Source organism: Cebus imitator, unplaced genomic scaffold (assembly GCF_001604975.1).
Source record: "Cebus imitator isolate Cc_AM_T3 unplaced genomic scaffold, Cebus_imitator-1.0 Scaffold211, whole genome shotgun sequence".
Lineage (NCBI taxonomy): Eukaryota > Metazoa > Chordata > Mammalia > Primates > Cebidae > Cebus > Cebus imitator.
The window spans coordinates 2,105,177-2,125,526 of NW_016107526.1; the positions used below are offsets into that span (position 1 = coordinate 2,105,177).

The 20,350-nt window shown below is 35.8% G+C and overlaps 1 protein-coding gene across 1 annotated transcript in view; it reads left to right on the forward strand.

Annotated features, from left to right (window-relative positions):
- Positions 1-20,350, forward strand: part of RNF180 (ring finger protein 180) — a 193,938-nt gene that overhangs the window by 19,968 nt on the left and 153,620 nt on the right. The gene's annotated exons all lie outside the window — the stretch shown is intronic.

The following is a 20,350-nucleotide window of genomic DNA, read 5'->3' on the forward strand; positions in this document are numbered from 1 at the left end:
AAATTAGCTACCTTGGCATGGTAGTGTGTGCCAATAGTCCTAGCTAGTTGGGAGGCTGAGGTGAGAGGATTGCTTGAGCCTACAAGACCAAGGCTACAGTGAGCTATGATCACACCAGTGCACTCCAGCCACTCCAACCTGTCTCAAAAAATACAAAAACAAACCTTTTGCTCACTTTTTAATTGGGTTATTTTCTTCCTGTTGAGAGTTCTTTATATATTTTGGATACAAGTCTTTCATTGGATATGTGATTTGTAAATGTTTTCTCTCAGTCTGTAGCTTTTCTTTTTAGTCTCTTAATTTTTTTTCCTGTAGAGCCAACCTGTTTAATTTTTATGATGTCCAGTTTCTCAAAAGTTTTAATAGATCATGCTTTTGTTGTTATATCTAAGAGCTCTGCCTCATTCTAGGTTATGAAGATTTTCTCCTATGGTTTTTTGCAAAAAGATTTATAATTTTAAGTTTTACCTTGAGAATTAGGATCCATTTTAAATTTTTAATAAGTTGCGAAGTTTAAGTTAAGGGGTATATTATTTTAAATAGAGATGCTCAATTGTTTCAGCACCAGTTGTTGAAAACAGTGTCCTTCCTTCAATTGAAATGCATTTGTAGGCTTGTCAAAAATCAGTTGTCTGAAAATGAATGGGTGTATTTCTGGACTCTGTTCTGTACAGTTCATCTTTAGTCTTTTGCTTTTGTTAGTACCCACTTTTTTTTCTGTGACTTTATTATTCTTTTTCAAAATTGGTTTAGCTACTTTAATTTTTTAACTTTCCATATAAAACAAAGTCAATCTGTTTATATTTCTAAAACATCATGTTGAGATTTTGATTGGAATTATATTGAAGCTATAGATAAACTTGGGGAAAATTGAAATCTTTACTATGTTGACTCTCATAGTAACGTGAACATGGTATGTCTTTCTCTTTATTTAAGTCTTTAATTTCTTCCATCAGCATTTTGCAGTTTAGAACCTGTGCATGTTTAGTTAGATTTATACCTAAGTATTTTTTCTTTTGAGAGGAGTTATTGTTATTTTTAAAATCTGTGACTTACATTTGTACATTGCTAATGTTTAAAAACACTGTTTTTGTTTTGACTTAGTATCTTATGTTATTGAGTATCTGTTCTTGACATCTCTTGTCAGATTTATTCCCAAATATTCTTTTTAACGCTGTTGCTAAATGCTAATGTTTTATTAAATTTTAGTTTACAATTCTTCATTATAGAATAATGCTGAATGGAAGTGTTGAGAGCAGAAATCCTTTTCTTTTTCCTGATATTAGCAGGAAACCATTTATTAACTGGTAAATATAATGTTAGTTGTATGGTTTTTGTAGATACTCTTTTTCAGGTTGAGGAAATTTTCTTGCTTCTGGTTTGCTGATAGTATTCTCATGTATGGATGTTGAATTTTGTAGAATGCTTTTTCTGCATGAGTTGATATGATCATGTGTTTTCAGTGTCAATAATAATTCACTATCAAATACGGAGACAGTCTTGCATTCCCATCATAAACTCCACTTTGTTATGCTATATTATTCTTTCTGTGTATTACTAGATGCTATTTGCTAATCATTTCTGAGGAATATTTATGCCTCTTTTGATGAAGAATATTAGTTTGAAATTGTCTCTAATTTTGTAATGTCTTTGTCTGGTTTAGGTACCAGGGTAATGATGGCCTTATGAAACGAGTTAGTTGTCTCTTTTTTATTTTCTGGAAAATATTGAGGATAAAGTTTTTTTTCTTTTTTGAGATGGAGTTTCACTGTGTCACCAGGCTGGAGTGCAGTGGCACGATTTTGGCCTACTGCAACCTCCATCTCCTGGGTCCAAGCGATTCTCCTGCCTCGGCCTTCCAAGTAGCTGGGACAACAGGTGTGTGCCACCACGCCCAGCTAATTTTTTAATTTTTATTTTTAATAAAGATGGGGTTTCACCATGTTGACCATGATGGTCTTGATCTCCTGACTGTGTGATCTGCCTGCTTCAGCCTCCCAAAGTGCTGGGATTACAGGCGTGAGCCACTGTACCTGGCTGAGGATAACATTTTTTTACTTAAATGTTTCATAGTGAAATTACCTGAGCCTGGAGATTTCTTTGTTGAAAGACATTTAACTATTAATGCAGTTTCTATAATAATTATAGGACCATCCAGGTTATCTACTTCATATAGGGTAAATTTTGATGTTGTTTTTGAAGAATTATATAAGTTGTCAAAATTACATGTGTAACATTGTTAATAGAATTCCTTATTTATTATTTTAATATCTGTTGGGTCTATAATAACTTCTTTTCAATACTGATAATGTTGGCTTCTCTCCTTATTTTTAGTCTTGCTAGAGGTTTATCAAGTTTATTGATATTTTCAAGGAAAGTTTTCAGTTTTTATTGTTTATAAAATTGTTATACTGTTTTCAAAATTCATTTATATTTATACTTATATATATTTACATATATTTCTTCTCTTTATTTGCTTCCTTTGCTTTGAATTCATTTGTTCTCCTTTTATAATCAAAACTTATTGATTTGAGATTTTTTCTCACCTAATCATTTAATGCTATAAATTTCCTTTACTGCACTAGCTGTGTACTATAAATTTTATTATTATGTGGTATTTTTATTTTAATGCAGTTAAAACTTTTTCTAGTTTCTTTTGAAACTTCATTTGGTCCATCTAGTTTATCAAGTTATTAGTGTAATCAGTACATGGCCAATATATCAGCATTTTGAGGAAATTAATCAAAAATTTAATCCTAGGGCGAAACATTTTTTTCTCTGAATTGAGAGAAAATAAAGCTACCATTAGTATAGCTGCATAGTATTTCTTAATATTTCTAAATAATTCTTTTTAAGCAGCATTTTATTCTACTGTATTGGCATTTCTTACCTTTGGGCCTATTTAATATGAATAAAAGAAAACGTCTCTTTAAGGCCACAGGAAGCTGTTACGAAAAGAGGGAGTTTGCCTTATGTGTCTGTGAAGTATTGTACTTGAAAATTTAAAATAATTGACCATATATCATGGTTTGTAATAAATCACTGAGTCATCTACAGTAATTCTGTTACATTATTTTCAGTGAGCTAAATGAATAAAATGACTTGTATTATTGAAAGGGTGTGATTTAGGCACTGGGGATAATAGAAGCCAACAAATTATATTAAAGACCTGCTTATTCGGTTTTATCTAGCAAAGACATATCTTCCACAAAGGAACTAAATTTCATTTTCATGGATCTGCATATAGATATCATTTTGAAATTTTTACAGTTTTTAAAGGAGCCCATTTAATATTTCATTTCTTAAAATCTTATACAAATCACACTCCAAATATATATTTGATTGTCTATGCAGTAGAATTGTAATAGTAATCCAAATATTGAAGAATTATTCCCCATCCTTTTCCTCAAGCAGAAAACTAATGGTTATTGAAACGAAAACTTCAGTAATGAAAATGTGACAATTTTGAGCATGTAATACACATTTCTCATGGCTTTGTTAAACATAGAAAGTCACGAAATAGTCACTTAGTAAAGAAAACAGTTAATAGATAAAAAGAACATCATGACCTTTAGTCATATATTGAAGCAGTTCAGTATTTATTGCTCACTCTACTTTGTGCTAAATTATTATTTCAGTATAAGTATATTACTCTTCATTTTGTGAATGTAAAAGTATCTAGGGCATGCTCAACAAGTTAATAATTCTAATTTGTTTCTATCTTCTAGGAAGTGATCTTCTAGTAGAATAATAAGATATAAATGTGCAGTCAAGTCAAATAAATAAAACTAAGTATCTTAATTATTTATTTCTGCTCACATACAGGTAAACGAGTAGATGTGGAACAAATAACATATGATCGATAATGTCTTTACCTGAAGTAATTATATAGATCTGAATTTTCTGATGCTTAGCACAGTACTTTGTACGTAATAGATGCTCAAGTATTTTTAAATAGTTTTTATTTTAGGATAGTTTTAGATTTATAGAAAATATGTGAAGGTAGTGCAGGGAGTTCCCAAATGCTCCACACATAGTCTCCTGGTTTGTTAATATCTTACATTAGTGTGATACATTTGTCACAATTTATAACCAATATCAATACATTATGATTAATATTTATACTTTATTCAGATTTCTTTCGTTTTTACCTATTCTTCGTTGTTTCAGAATATCGTCTAGGATACCACATAACAATTAGTTGTCATGTATCATTGTCATGTAAATTTCTTAGACTTTCTCTGCTTTTGATGACCTTGACAGTTTTGAGTACTGGTTAGGTATTTTGTAAAAAGGCCCTCAACTGAGATTTGCCTGATGCTTTCTCCATGATTAAACTGGGCTTATCAGTTGTGTCATGGGTTCCCAAAACTACTCCCATGTTTGATGATTCACTAAGAAGACTCATAGAACTAAGCATCAAGTCACACTTCCAGCTATGTGTAGTTACAACAAAAGGATACAAACCAACATCAGCATAGGGAAGGCGTGCATGGGTGAAATCTGTAGGAAACCAGGCACAAGCTTCCAAGAGTTCTCACCCCATGTAGTTACACAGAGTGTGCTAAATTCCCCCAACAGTAAGTTCTGACAACAGGTGTGAAATGCTGTGCACTAGGAAGATTTTTTTTTGGGGGGGGGAGCTGGTCATATAGGTACCTTCTGTCTGGCACATACCAAAATTCCAGACTTTCAGAAGGAAAACAGGTGTTCAGTATAAATCATATTGTAGTTTAGGCGCAGTGAGTCACTATGGTCAATTAGGATGATGGGATCCCTCCCAAAATTGAAGTTTCTGGATGACAGACAAAGACCAGCCTTGTAAGTGAACACAGATATGCTGTGTTTTCTCTTCTGTGCACAAGGGTTTCAGAGAAGAAGACTACAGAGATAAAATGCCATTCTTTATTAGTAGAATACATGCTATCAACATCAGTTATCACTGTTGATGTTAACTTGGGAATGTTTTGTAACAGAGAGGAAAACTAATTGTCACACTTACATATCCATATTAGTTTTCTATTGCTGCCTAACAAATCACTATAAACATATGTTAAAATAACACAGTATTATCAACTTAATAGTTCTGGAGGTCACAAGTTGGAAAATGGGCCTTGTGGGGCTAATTTCAATATGTTGACAGGGCAGTATTCTTTCTGGAGGCTCTTGGTAGAATCTTTTCCTTTCTTTTTCCAGCTTCTAGAGTCTGCCCTCTAACATTTTCTTGAGTATTTTCAGAAATTCCATATCATAGAGAAGTTTAATTTTGGACAACAGTTTACTTAATATGGGATTGCTTTGGCCAGGACCTTGAGATGCAACTAAGAATTCTAAACTAGTCACAAAGGAGCAAGCATGATTGGCTAAGATTATTCTTCAGGTGGTCTAGGCTGGGCTGTGTGTGTGTGTGTGTGTGTGTGTGTGTGTACATATATTTATATCCTAAGTTATTCCAATGTGCATCCAGGGTCAAAAACTAGTGAAAGGAAGAGAGGTCAACAAAAAGGAATTAAAAGAGGTTTAGGCTTGAGTTGATAGAGTCCTTAACAACAGCAAAGAGAATTCTGATGGGTGTTATAGAGGTAAAGACAGCTGACTTCATTGGTTGCCAGGCCGAGAATGGTAGATAAAGAACCATACTGGGAGAGAGAAAAAATTTTGATCTTATGCTCTCCAATACCTAACATAGATCCCTGCACATAGTAAAATGATATAAATATTTATGTCCAAGTAATGTTTAGTTCATTCATATAGCTTTTCTTTCCCTGGTATTGAGAGAATGAGAGTTTTGCTTATAAGCAAAGGGGAAAGAGAGAATGTTAGGGAGAAGCTGTAGTGGTGAGATGACAGCAGGTTAATATTTAATGAGCTTTACAGTATGCTAGGTACAGTGGGAGGCATTTTACTTGTATTACTTGATTTACATGAGCTGTTAGGTCACTGGAGAATAGGAAAGGCCTGAGAAAGGAGCACTGACCTCCTCAGGCACTGGGGGGAAATGTCAGTTGGGAGGTAGGAGAACAGCAAAGATGCATGCATGCACAGTCTTTCCCAAGTGCTGTGGTTTGAGTATGTCACCTCCAAAATTCATATGTTGCCTATGTGATAGTATTCAGAGATGGGGCTTTAAAAGCTGATTAGGCCTGAGCACTCCTTCCTCATTAATGGAATTAAAGCCCTTATAAAACAGGCTGTATTCACCTTTCAGCTAGCTTGCTGTCATACACTTCCACCTTCTGCATTGTGATGATGCAGCAAGAAGGCCCTCAGCACGCCAAAAGTTGGTCCCTTGATCTTGGGCTGCCAGCTTCCCAAACTGTGAGAATAAATAAATTTTTTGTTTTAATAAATTACACAGTATGTTACTAGCAACCCAAAAAAGCCAGCTTGTTTGGGGAAAAAAAACCAGAATCATCCGTGAGCTAGTCTCAGAGAAGTAACACACACAGAAAATGGGAACTAACCATGTTGATCTGAGCTTAGTGCTAGCTGTGTTTGATGGATAGAACTAGGTGATGCCTTCAGTTCTTTTGGCCTTATGCATAGGAAAGACTCTTTTTTCATTCTAAACCTGTACATTTTGCTTTATTTACCACATCAGCCAAGATATACACTGCCAACTTGTTTTTCTCTCTCATTGCTCCATGTCTGCCCTTACCCATTTTTAAAACCAGTCACTTGCTGGCAGCGCTTCCTTGTCCTGTTTAAACCTCCTTAAAACTTGTCCCACATGGAGATGCGAATCTCATCTACTCTTCTGACATGTGGAGATCTCACAATATCAGCTTCCATGTGCCTCCAAACTGGGAAGGTACCTGGAATCTTCTCCTTGGCTCAGCATACCAACTGTAATTATCACCTCGAATTCCTTTTTACAAAGTAATATATTAAAGTTAATTTTAAATATTAGAAGCAATATAATAGTGTCGGAGTGCTGAAAACTGAAAAATATATTTAAGTATCAATCATTAAAAGGCCAAATTAGGCCAGGCATGGCCGCTGTTGCCTGAAATCCTAGCCTTTGGGAGACTGATGCAAGAGGACTGCTTGAGCGTAGGAGTTCAAAGCCAGCTGGAACAGCATTGTGAGGCCCCCATCTCTACAAAAAATATGTACTTAGCCAGGCATTGTTGTGCAAGCCTGTAGTCCCAGCTAATGGAGAGGATGAGGTGGGAGGATAGCTTGAGTCCAGGAGGTTGAGGTTGCAGTGAGCCATGATGGTACCACTACACCCCATCCTGGATGACAGACAATACCCTGTCTCAAAAATAAAGTGCCAAATTTAAGAGAATGGTTATTCATGAAGAGGAAGGAGAATGTAATCTGGAATGCTGTTATGTTTTATTTCTTAAGCTGGGCAGTATTATCGCAGATGTTATGTTCTGTTCTATTTTATATCTCTAATATTTTGTAAAACATTAAAAAATCATTATAAGTCATATTACCCTATATTATACCCTTTTTATTCATGACTTTGCTGCAAAATCTTAGATCACTTACCTTTGTTCTCCTTTTTATAAAGCTAGAGGGAAAGTGTCCAACAGATCATATAGCCCTGTATTATTTACCTAAGAGGCTCAGTTTCACAACAATGCTTTTTAAATCATCTATCACAATCAAAATTGAATAATCATGATCAAAACTTTCTATTATTTTTTTCTTTTTTTTTTTTTCTTGGAGACAAGGTCTCACTTTGTCACCCAGGTTAGAGTTCAGTGGCGTGATCTCAGTTCACAGTAACCTCTGCCTTCTTTGCTCAAGGGATCCTCCCACCTCTGCCCCCCAAGTAGGTGGGACTGTAGGCACACACCACCAAGCCCAGCTAAGTTATTTTGTATTTTTTGTAGAGATGCAGTCTCATTATATTGCCCAGGCTGGTCTAGAATTCCTGGACTCAAGCGACTCATCCACCTCAGCCTCCCAAAGTGCTGTTATTATAGGCGTGAGATGCTGCAGCTGGCCTAAAACTTTCTCCTAAAAAGTAATTGCATATCTGTGCTATCCTGGAATATGGTATTTAACTCTTAAATTCTGTGATTTTGTGACTCTCTCAAGTACTAGTTTTATAAAGGTGAAATGAATCATCTTGTTTTTCAACACTAGAGGGCACCAAATTCCCTCCTAGAGCAAAACAATCAAAATAATGTTTTCCATCAAAGAATTTAATGTACTGGGATAGAATATGGATTGGTATATTTTAGTCTTTTGATAACCAAAAATAAGAGATTTTGTGCTTTGTGAGAAAGGATTTCGAGAATCATAGTAAGGCTTTCTCTTGCTGTGAATCTGTCTGTAGCTAAGAATCTGTCAATGCTGTTGCTAAACTGCTTTTCAGGGACATTTATTGTATGCTTATCTAGAGGGAATATAACAGCTACTCTGGGCTAATGCTTGGGATAATTTATTTTTAAGGGTTAGGGTTAGACACATCATCTATTCTGGTTTTACGTTTCATGTAGCTTGTGCAGTTTTCTGAAAGTAGGCATTTCCCCTAAATTCAGGGTAAAATCAGTAGCAAGTGTTGTGCTTCAGTGTGGATTGGAATGCTGGTAGAATGGAGTGAAATGATGTTAGTTAGTAGTTTACAGTGAACCATTCATATACATTGAAGTTTAGCAGAGTTTTCTTGACTTGACGAATTATCCTTTTATCTTTCATTAAAAGTGATTGGAACAACATGACACCAGTCAATGACTTCTTCTCAGTAATTATACCTTTTTTCCATCCTATTAAAACATTTAAAGATATTTTTGCATTGTACATTAAATTGTTTCTGGTTGCTGAGTTTTCCCCCCTCTATCCCTCTATCTGTAGCCACTATTGATAGTCTGTTTAGGTTATTGCCTAATCAGTGGGAAATACAAATGAGGCAGCTTCTATAAAGCAGCAGCATAATCCAGTGGGATATAATGCCAAGCATTTATTTTAAGGAAATGAAGGTACTAGCACCCTCTGTGTACTTTGATAGTATGTTCATTTGCTATTACCACAAATTAAGTTGTTTAAAACACACAGATTTATTATAGTTTTGTAGGTAAGAAGTTGGAAATGGTTCTCTTTGGACTAAAATCAAAGTGTTAGCAGGATTGCATTCCTTTCTGCAGGCTCCAGGGGAGAGTCTGTTTTCTTGCCTTTTCTAGCATCTAGAGTCTGTCTGAACCTTGGCTCATACACAGCTTCCATTTTCAAAGCCAGCAATAGCTGCTTGAGTGTTTCCCATGATGTCATCTTTTTGTTTCTGACTCTTCTGTCTTTTTTCCTCATTTAAGGATGCTGTCATTACATTGGACTTACCTACTTCATCCATGATAATCTTCTTATTTTAATGTCAACTGCTTAGGAGTCTTAATTCCATTTGCAATCATAATTCCCCACTGCCATCTAACATAATAGATTCACAGGTTCGAGAGATTAGGATGTGAGCCCCTTTGAGGGGAGGGAGTGAAGTATTATTCTGCTTACCACAGATGGTTTTGGTGGATTCTTGAGTCAGGCCAACCTTGAAAGAGAAGAGGTAGCTACTACTTTCAGGTCTCGACAGCTTCTAGAAAAATTAGTGTTTTCTCTCTTCTTCTTTGGAATTTCCACATTATTCACTACTCTAGTTTTTCCTGGGATTCTGAAAGTGAGTATGTGTTCTAGGAGGTATAATTGAATAATTATGTATCCAACATTAGTATAATAATTTGACAGAAATAATCAGATTAGTCCATTGGGTCTTATCTGAGTAGGATAAAGGGCAATTAAGTTTTGATGGCAGAGTTGGATCAAGAAAGGTAAAAGGCACAAGGTATTGTTTGAAAAGGTTTAGTGGGCTCTGAAAAGAAAAAGCCGCATAAAAGCAGGTTCTGCTTAGGTAAAATGTATGACACTAAAGATAATATTGACCTACCTCGCAGTGTTGCCTGGAGCCAGGATTCTGAGTAAAGAAACATTAGATAATAAATCACATCTTCCTGGTACATAAATAACATCCAAGTAACACAAAGCTATGCCAAGACCTTCAGACTACTAGGGTCCATTCCAGTCCATAGAAATAATGACAGTCACAGACCAGAGGTGCATTAATGACAGAGACAATGGATTTCATTTGGGATGCCTGTGTGTGTGAAGTTTTTGCACTTATTTATGAGCCAAGTGCCCTGAAAATCCAGTTTTCCTCATGTTATTTGAAATAAACTATTTATGTGTACAAGACACTCTTAATTTCTCCTCAAATGGTGTAAATTTAATGTAAAATAGATGCCATACACTTGCTTAGTTTGATAAGGAAGAGTTGTGCTCTCTTTCAGTCAGTTCACTAGTTATATAGGTCTCAAATCATTATGTAAAATATTGAAGCTAGAAGTTTGAGTTAGCCTTTAAACCAGTCAGTAATAGGGGAATAGTATGTATTGTGACATGTTTAAGATTCTCTTCTTACTCAGAAGCTAATTACTGGATTTTGCTCTACCAGCAAGCTCTGGAGAATTCTGTGCCATCTCCTTGATGCAGTGCCGTCATCTCACCGAGATTAGGTGAATGTGTTTATTGTTGGGGTTAAGGAAGATAGAAAGCAATGTTCCAGAGCAAAAAGCCTTTGCAGCCACTACAGATGTGTATGAGTCAAAGAGTAATGCTCATCTCAGCACACTTGAAATTATAGGAGAATGTCCCTTTATTTTAAGTGACCAGTGTGTTAGGATATTTTGCTTTTTAATAACACTTAGATTTTATTAAAGTTCAGGACTACACAACTGAGAAGTCAAAAATCTTTGACTGCTTGGTTGGCACCTAATAGTAATTGTTGTGAAAGCAAGTGCCAGAAGTTTCCTATCTATTAGATGGTAATAAATACTGAGAATGTCATGGCTTTACCTTTATAAGGGTCCCAGAGCATAGGGGTTTATATTTGTAGCCTTTTGATAGAGCTTTACCTTAGGAACATATTTAAGGAAGAGATGGATATTTTAAACTCTTTGGATTGGCTTCTTTATGCCTTAAAGAAACGTGCAGTGCAGTGGTTCTCAAATGTTCATCTGTTGACCAGCTGTATCAGAATCACTAGGGGAGTTTTTTACAATTTTTGCAGACATTCTAAGTGTTATGAGTCTGGGATAGGCCCCAGACAGGTTTCTGTTTGTTTGATTTGAGGCTGGAGTGCAGTGGTGTGATCGTAGCTCACTGCAGCCTTGAACTCCTGGACTCAAGTGACCAGACAATTTGTAAAAGCACCATGGTTAATCCAAGTGTGCAGCCAGACTTGGTAACTCTTACATGTTTATTCTAAAGTCAGCTTGAGTTAAAGTTTAGGAGATTATTTTCTCCTTAGTGTTGTTAGACTACATCTGTCAAAAGTCGTAAGATTGATATTGATGAATGAGACTGAATAAACCTTCTTAAATAGTATGCCACCTCTAAAGGATTGACTTCAAAAATATTTTTACTTGGGAGTCAAAGAATGGTAATAACAATGACAATAGCAGTACTAACAAAAACAATAAACATTTTCATAATGTCTACTGTGTGCCAGGCACTGCTTCAATACCTTTAGATCAATGTTCATAGAAACCTGTAAGGTACTTACTTTATTATTGCTGTTTTACAGATGGAAATTAGCTATTTTGTCTGGGGTCACCAAACTAGTAAGTGTTGAAGCTTGAAATCAAACCCTGGCTATGAGGTTTAAGAAGCTGTGCTCTTAACTAGTGTGCTCCATCCTCTGCTTTTCATTTTATCTCATGATTTCATTATGCTCTGGAGGTCCATAATGAGAAGCAACGTAGTTAAGTTGATTTAAGCCATGGGCTTTTTGGGTAGACACTGCACAGCACTGGCAAGGGAATAATTTAGGTGAATTAATTACCCTTTCTGTGGCTTTGGTAAAATAAAACGTTATGTTATGTATCACATTGTTAGTAAGACTAAATTTAAAAATGTTTACAAAACGTTGAACACAGATCTTACATAGTACCCAATCATTGGTAGCTATAGTTATTGTATTATTATAAGTTTTAAAGCATTAGACAGTCAAGAAGCCTAAAAAATGAAAAATTATTGGCAAACAGGACTGTCTAGAATGCATTGGCAGGTTAGATTTCATCAGTTATAGGGCCATGTAGCAAATACAACAGCCAAGATAAATACTTTTTAAGGAAGCCAGAAATGAAAGAAATTAAAAATTCATGTAATAACAAATCAATAATAATTACCATTGAGAAACTTAATTACAAATGACAAAAGGAACAGCTTTTGCCTATGGGCTATTACATACATTCTTTCTTAATTATCATGAGAATTGTGTACAAGCCTCTGAGAAGAAACTTTAGACCAATGTGTATTGAGTAATATATGCCAAAACCTGTGAAGGAGACTGGTAGGATTGGGAGCTGAAAGAAAACAAAAATTTGTGTGCTGTGCCCATGGAGTAGCTATTCGTTTATTCCTTTATTTCCCTAATAAACTTGCTTTCACTTACTCTGTGGACTTGCCCCGAATTCTTTGTTGCGTGAGGTCCATTTAAAAAAAAAGAAAAAGAAAAATTAAATGACCTTTTGAAGATTGCAGAGTCACAGAATGTTAGAACTGGAGAGGAACACTATGCCTGGTTCTTCTTCATCACCACTAGAATTGAGACTCACTCCCTAAATAATTTCCTAGCATTCCAGATGAATGCCCTGAACTGTTTTAGAAAACTTATCATCCCACATGGCTTGTAATTGGAAAGAGGCAGTATAGTAAATTGAAAAGAGAATTAGAAGTATCAGTAGTTTGAGATTGGAGTCCTAACTCCCCTGGTAATTTAGCTATATGCTCTTGTGCAACATGCTTAATTCAGCTGGCTTGGTGTCTGCTGTGTGTTTACTACCTTGTCCACAGAAACTAAGAAATAAATCTCGGGCCGGGCGCGGTGGCTCAAGCCTGTAATCCCAGCACTTTGGGAGGCCGAGGCGGGTGGATCACGAGGTCAAGAGATCGAGACCATCCTGGTCAACATGGTGAAACCCCGTCTCTACTAAAAATACAAAAAAAAATTAGCTGGGCATGGTGGCGCGTGCCTGTAATTCCAGCTACTCAGGAGGCTGAGGCAGGAGAATTGCCTGAACCCAGGAGACGGAGGTTGCGGTGAGCCGAGATCACGCCATTGCACTCCAGCCTGGGTAACAAGAGCGAAACTCCGTCTCAAAAAAAAAAAAAAAGAAAAAGAAAGAAATCTCATTTTTTATTCTATTAGCAAGGATTTTTTTTTTCTGTTAATTAAAGACTAATTAAAGTTTACTGGCCAAGTGTGGTGGCTCACGCCTGTAATCCCAGCACTTTGGGAGGCTTAGGTGGGCGGATCACTTGATGTCAGGAGTTTAAGACCAGCCTGGCCAACTTGGTGAAACGCTGTCTCTAATAAAAAAGAAATACAAAAATTAGCCAGATGTGGTGACTTGTGCCTGTAGTCCCAGCTACTCGGGAGGCTGATGCAGGAGATTTGCTTAAACCTGGAAGGTGGAGGTTGCAGTGAGCTGAGATCGTGCCACTGCACTCCAGCCTGTGTGACACAGTGAGACTTCGTCTCAAAAATAAATAAATGAATAAAGTTTACTAACATGGTCAGTGATAATACTATGACCGTGGGCTTTCTAATTCATAATCTTATATGGTTGGGCTTTCCAATTGGCAGTTATCCGTTCTTATTTAACCTTAATTCTACATAATGTTTTTGTTTAAGGTATTCCTTTAAAGGTCTATGCCATAATGTTAAGCAACAAAGCAAGGGGCAGGTGCAGTGGCTCACACTTATAATCCCAGTACTTTGGAAAGCCAGGACAGGAGGACTGCTTTATCTCAGGAGTTTGAGACCAGCCCTGGCAACATTGCCAGACCCAGTCTCTACAAAAACCAAAAATTAAAAAATTAGCTGGGTGTGTTGGCATGCACTGTAGTCCCAGTTACTCAGAAGTCTCAGGTGGGAGGGTCACTTGAGCCTGGGAGGTCAAGGTTGCAGTGAGCCATGGTCGTGCCACTACACTCCAGCCTGAGCAATAGGGCGAGACCCAGTCTCAAACAAACAAACGTAAAACACCAAAACAGGCTATAAGAGTGTCTTTACAGATAATTCTATCACAGTCATTGATTACAATTTAAAAAAATTGCAAGAAAACATGTCAAAGATTTACAGAGGTTTTTTCCTACCAAATACTTAAGCATGAATTTCTTTTATTACAATAAATAAACAACACTGTTTCCCCCTTATGATAAGTATATACATATGCCAAGGTAGCCATACTCTGAGACAGGTTTTACACACTCATTTTTTGAAAATAGCTTTTCTTATAGTGATATTGGATCTACCTATAATTCCAAAGTTTTCTAGGATAGAGAACCCCAGTATTGGAATCTTACCACTTTTCCTGAATTTTCTATCTAAATTTATAGCATCATTTAGCCAGTTGCCAAAGCTGGTAATATGGGAATCTTTCATGACCTTATTTCCTTCATTATCCACATATAATTAGTTATCACATTTGCATATAATTGGTTATTAAATTTTACCCCTTTTACTTTTAAACTGTCTCTTCTTTACTCCCACTGTTCAAGGCCCCAGTTAAAAATACCCTTACTATCTCCTTCTTGAATGACAGCTAACCTACACTTGGTCATGACAGTTTTTTACCTATAAATCTATGATCACCATTTATGAAGAATGATGTCCAAATTCATTCACGTTTTAGCCTTACCCCACATTTCCTTTTCCACTTCTTCCACTTCATCTTCCTCAGCCCTCCCTGCCACCTCTCTTTGGTCCAGGCTTCTCTTATTTCTCTGAAAATGGCCTAGACTTTAGTGCATCTGTAATTGGTCCCTCTGATTTGATTTCTCTACCTTAGAAGTTACTCATCCTTCAAATATTAACCATTGATTAACTTACCCAGGCAAATTTAGCTGCCTCTATGTCTCCTAGGCTCTTTGTAACCACCCTGATTGTAATGTATAATATGTTGTAAGCTTTGCATGCATGCTTCAAAATTATTGTTTGTTGGATGTAAAGTAGTTTCTAATCCCCACTCAACTAAACTTGTTCTCAATTATTATTTTATTTTTAATTATTTGAGGATTTAAAATTCATGTCTCCTAGGCTCTTTGTAACCACCCTAATTGTAATATGTAGTATGTTGTAAGCTTTGCTTGCATGCTTCAAAATTATTGTTTGTTGGATGTAAAGTAGTTTCTAACCCCCACTCCTTCTTTTCTTTCATGACTGAATTGGAGTATTTTATTAAAGATCACTCATGAATCTTAAATCCTCAAGTAATGAAAAATAAAATAATAATTGAGAACAAGTTTAGTTGAGTGTATGGGTGTTGCGATCTGGGGAAGAGCCTTCTCAAATAGAATATTTACTGTTTGTTTTGATGTTCGAAAAAATTTTGATGTTCAAAAAAATTTTCACATAAAATCCTTTATTTAAAAACCAGTATTAAAGATAAGAAAAAATTTTAACAAACTATAAAGAATAATTTTGTTAACTGTGTTTCACCAAGAAGATGTAAGTTATGAATTGCTTGTGGTAATACTGTAGAATGGTTGCTTGCACTAATGATAATTTGATTTTTTTGTTTGTTTTCATGTTTTCTTTTTTACTAAATTCAGAACCGTAAATTCTGAAACTGCTATTTGTAAGCTTTATGATTAAAAAGAGAAAAGTGGCAAGCACTTTATATATATACACATATATGTATGTGTATATATATAAAGTGAAATTATATATATAATATATAAAGTGAAATTATATATATATTATATATAAAGTGAAATTATATATATTGTATATAAAGTGAAATTATATATATTATATATAAAGTGAAGTTATATATATTATATATAAAGTGAAATTATATATATATTATATATAAAGTGAAATTATATATATATTATATATAAAGTGAAATTATATATTATATAAAGTGAAATTATATATATATATTATATATAAAGTGAAATTATATATATATATATATTATATATATATATATAATTTCTAATTTGCCTAGTAGCTGTCACATAAATATGCTGGTTTTATTGACAAGGAAACTGAGGCTTAGCGAGATGGACTATTTTAAAGTCATGTAGCAAGTAAGTAGTAGAGCTGAGGTGAAAAGAAACACTTGTTCATGTTTTAAAATAAGTAATCACATAAAGGAAGTGTTTAATAATATGTTGGAATTGAATACTGTTTTAACTGACAAATTAAAGGAGGATTCATTATTGACTCATAATCTTACAAATAGGCTATTTGAAGCAGTTGTGTATCTCTCAGTAGGGTGAACCCTGAAATTCTGAGACAGGTCTCAGTTAATTTAGAAAGTTCACTTTGCCAAGGTTGAGGACATGTGCCCATGATACAGTCTCAGGAGGTCCTGATGACATGTACCCAAGGTGGTCAGAGCACAGTTTGGCTTTATACATTCTAGGGAGGCATGAGACATCAATCAGCATATGCAAGATGAAAGCTGGTTTGGTCTGGAAAGGTGAGACAACTCAAAGCAAAGGCAGGAAGACTCAAAGCGGGGAGGGGATTTCCAGGTCACAGATAGGTGAGAGACAAAGGGTAGCATTCTTTTGAGTTTCTGATTANATGAGACATCAATCAACATATGTAACACGAACATTGGTTTGGTCTGGGAAGGCAGGACAACTCAAAGGAGGGGTCTTCCAGGTCAGAGGTAGATAAGAGACAAATGGTTGCACTCTTTTGAGTTTCTGATTATCCTCTCCAAAGAAGGCAATCAGATAGCATTTATCTTTTGAGCAGTGAGGTGACTTTGAATAGAATGGGAGGCAGGTTGACCCTAAGCAGTTCCCAGCTTGACTTTTCCCTTTAGCTTAGTGGTTTTGTTAGAGCCCCAAGACATTTTCCTTTCACAGTAGTTCCTAAATATCTAGCCTATACAAGTAGATTCTTGTCTATAAATTTGTTATCAATCTGTTTTTAAAATTCAACCACCACTCCCCACCCCACATACAAATTAGCACTTACCAATGCAACTCTGTTTAAGTTAGTGCCTCAATTAGCAGGGCTTTGTCAGGCTCGTTGCTCACATAAAGAGACCACCAGGCAGGACTGTGTAATCAACTTGGCTGTTTATTCACCTGGGTATGGGCAGGCTGAGTCAGAAAAGGCAGTCAGGGGAGGGCGGTGGGATAGGAGTTGGTTTTATAGGTTGGGGCAAATGGTCAGTTAAAGGTGGTAATCTATTTTAGGGAGGCGGGGGGCATCACAGGATGCATGTTCACAAGGGTAGGGATCATTTATTACAAACAGGCATGATCATAAGGGTGGGGGGTATCAATTGCAAGCAGAGGGGAGCATATGGTACATTACATAGTTACAAAGAAATTGGGGTCTTGAGAAACCCAATGTCCAGGGGGAAGTTTTTGCAAGGCTGAGCAGAAACAATGGTTGCAGGTTGCAGGGGAAGAGCAATTAGTTTGCACAGGAACTAAGTTGTTTCACTGCTTTCTGGTTACTGGTGGTTCCTTCAGATTTCCAGGCTCTTGGGGACCATCCAGAGATTTATATGCGGGTCACCAAGGCTGTAATGGCCAGGCTTGGACTTGGAGGCCTGACAGGCTTGGTCTCCATCTACTGACTGCTAGTGTGTATAGTCTTTTTTGAGTCTCTAATATTTAGATTCAAAGATGTTTTTCTTTATAAGGGCACTTTCTTGCATCCACGTTTCTTTATGGATCAGCATGTGTATATATATATATATATATATATGAGTTCTTGAGTGTCTGGTCATGTGTTTCTGATGTATTAATTTTATAAAATATTTAGTTTTTAGGTTGTGTATTATATAAAAATTTACATTGTTCATTTTTAGTCAAGCATGTTTATTTCTGCTGCTAAATAGCAAGTAGATTGAATCATAAGTTTTTAAAATTTTACCTTCAAATAAAATTTATATTTCTGGCATTTATTAAGATATCAGTCATTTTTCAGGGTTATTTTCTTATTTTATAACTTTCTCAGGACTAAGTCTATTCTTTTTGGAAAGTGTATATAAGAAGACAGTTGAAAAACTTCAAAGTGACCAGATATGAAAGGTGATATTTAGATAACTGAAGCGATGTAAGTTATTCCTTGTTGTTTAACTGACAGTCAATGCTTTTGCTTCTTAAAATAAAATATTTAGTGATGTTGTATAAAATTAAAACTGTCTCAGGAAGATGAAATTTTAATAAAAATTACCTGTTTGGAAATGAGAGCTTGGAAGGTAGTACTGAGGGGCAGATAATCTTTGTTAAATTAAGTACTGAGGGGCAGTTAATCTTTGTTAAATTAAAGGCTTATAAGTATATACATGGAAATAGATAGATATATATATGTACATGTACTTTTTAATGCAAAAAGCAAAAAGTGGCATTTTTCTATGAGTTGTTTGCTAAGTATTTTGACACCATCATTACACCCAAGCTACTATCAACCACTCAATTTGATAATGAAAATAAAGATCACTGTAGATTTTAAAGTAGAGCTTTATACTATACCTCATTAAAATATTTGAAACAGTTTGCTACAGATACTTTGGTAGTTCCTAAAGGACCAAAATTAGTAAATATCTTTATCCTTCACACTTGTAAAATTTCATAGAATAGATTTACATACTACATAAAGCACATCAAGGAGTAAGCTGGCATTCCTGGGTACTAGGTATCACACCACTGTAGCCCAAACAAGGGCATGGCAGAATCCACATGGAAGTACCAGGCTATCTTAACAATTTCTTCAACAGATTAGACCAGGTTGACGGCTAACAGTAGGCCAAGCTGGCATGTATATAGTGTGGAAAAAAAAACTAAAAAGAAAAGGAGATTATGATGGGGAGGGGGGTGGTGATAGAGCATGGAGGCAAAATATCCTGTTGTGAGGAATTCAGTTCAATTTAATACTTGTTTGTTGAACAAGCCCTTGCCACGTGTCAGGCACTGTGCTAGGCACTGAGGATATGACCTCTTTCCTGGAGAACCTAGGTAAGTGAAGAGAGACAAATATAAATAAAAATGAAAATAAGGTGTTATGATCATGAATAGCGTTTTCTTGTGAGGTACAGTCAGGAGACAAAAGAAAAAGTACCTAGTTCTACCTGAGAAGGACTGAAAAGGAGAAGGGGACGTGATCCTGGAGCTGAGTCTGGTAAGATGAGTAGATGTCATCTTGGAAAATGAGAAGGTTGTTGCTGGCTAGACAAGGTCAGGAAGAGCAGGCTAAGGCAGTGAGAGTAACGTGAGGGGAAAAATACAGAAGCATGAATTAGCTTGGTCCTTTCTTGGAACCTCGCATAGCTCAGTATAACTACAGACTGGTAAACAGGTGGGGTGGGGGAGGGTGACAACTCAATGGCAGATTTATAGGCCATGCTAAGGTGACCTTTAGCTAATAATGGGGCACTGACTGCAGGTTTGCATTTTAGAGAGATCACTATTTTGGGTATGTTGTGGAGACTGAGGACAAATTTTCTGGGGACTACGAGATCAGAAAGTGGAATTTAGTCAGGTGAAGGCCTTAAGTAGCATAGTATCCCTAAGGATGGAGAGAAACATAAGAGAAGTGGCAGGAAAGCTAAGCCAAGGTGGAATTTAAGAAATGTCCTTCTAAAAACACTTATTTCAAATCTGAAATATTCAGAAGTGTGCTAACGGAATATATTAGGAACTAAAAATTCGTCATCCTTAGCAGTTTATTCAGGCATCAGATTACCAGAAGAATTGTCTCAGTCACAAATTATTATAATTTGGGCCGAATTTGATACTATCATCTAATTATATCTTCTGATTTGCACCTTGAAAAATTTAAGAGATTATATTTTTAAGAGAGGAAATATGAGAAAGGACAAGCAAGATTACCCAAAATAGGATGAAGCTACAGGTAAGATTAGTATACAAACTTACACAGCCAGTACAAAAAGAAAACAAATTGATAATTGGTGTCTATGAATTAGAAACTAGTTGTTTGAGAAGTTAATATTTTTGGCACTTCTAAGAGATAATCTCCCTTTAGCCCTCATAAAAAGAACATTTGACATAGTGAAATATACTCTCAATAACTTTACTGTTTACAAGTAAGGAGAAAAATAAATTTTGGAAAGCTGTTTTTATAGTGCTTTTTAATGTAAGCTCGTAGCATTATGCCAGATCTGCAAGGGACCAAAGTGTTATCAAGGTATCTAGCTCTCACCCATTCATCTAGAGAATGTTTGAGTACCTATGTTATATGAGGTTGTATGCTGAACACTGGAAATACAACAGAGAGCAAAACAGACATGTCCTGTTCCTTAGAGGGAGCTCACAGTCTGTTAGTGAAGGTATTAAACAGGTA